The following is a 657-nucleotide window of genomic DNA, read 5'->3' on the forward strand; positions in this document are numbered from 1 at the left end:
TCCTTGATGTTGCTTCAAATATTGAATTAGAATGGGAGGGGGGGGGAGCTTCTGTAATTAGAAAGCCTGCTTGAATTTTCATTAAGCTGTTCTCTGTAATAGAAATGCTTACCACTGCTGTCAAAATGGGATAGCAACATAAGAGTGTGTATCCTTTTTGTCCTCCAAGGAGCTTAGAATAATGTTACCGCATTTTATCCCTGTTAACAGTTCTGAAAAATAGTAAGTCTCGCCCTATTCTTTCCCAGAAACACACAGTGAGCTCAAGGTTCCACATTCTAACTTCCAGCGATGTCCAAGTTCCACATTCTAGTATCCCAGTCCCACATCTTCCCGCTAACATTTAGTTTAGGGAGGGGGGGGTGCGAATACGTTAATACATGAGTAATTAGCCTGGATGGCTTGAAAAGGGTTTTAGGCCAATTCACAGAGGACAGGTCACAGAATCATAGAGTTGGAAGGGACCTCCAGGTCTGTCATTGGTAACTAGTCATGGTAGCTGAATCCCAGAGCCAGGAGGTAACACTAGGGAAGGCCTCAACCTCTATTCCAAGGATGTCAAACATGCTGCCTCGAGGCCAAATCAGGCCCCCGAAGGGTTTCCATCAGGCCTGCGGACAAGTCTGCTTTCTTCTCCCTCTCTCTTGCTTCCTTCTG

The sequence above is a fragment of the Heteronotia binoei genome, chromosome 3 (assembly GCF_032191835.1).
Source record: "Heteronotia binoei isolate CCM8104 ecotype False Entrance Well chromosome 3, APGP_CSIRO_Hbin_v1, whole genome shotgun sequence".
In the NCBI taxonomy this organism is placed as follows: Eukaryota; Metazoa; Chordata; class Lepidosauria; order Squamata; family Gekkonidae; genus Heteronotia; species Heteronotia binoei.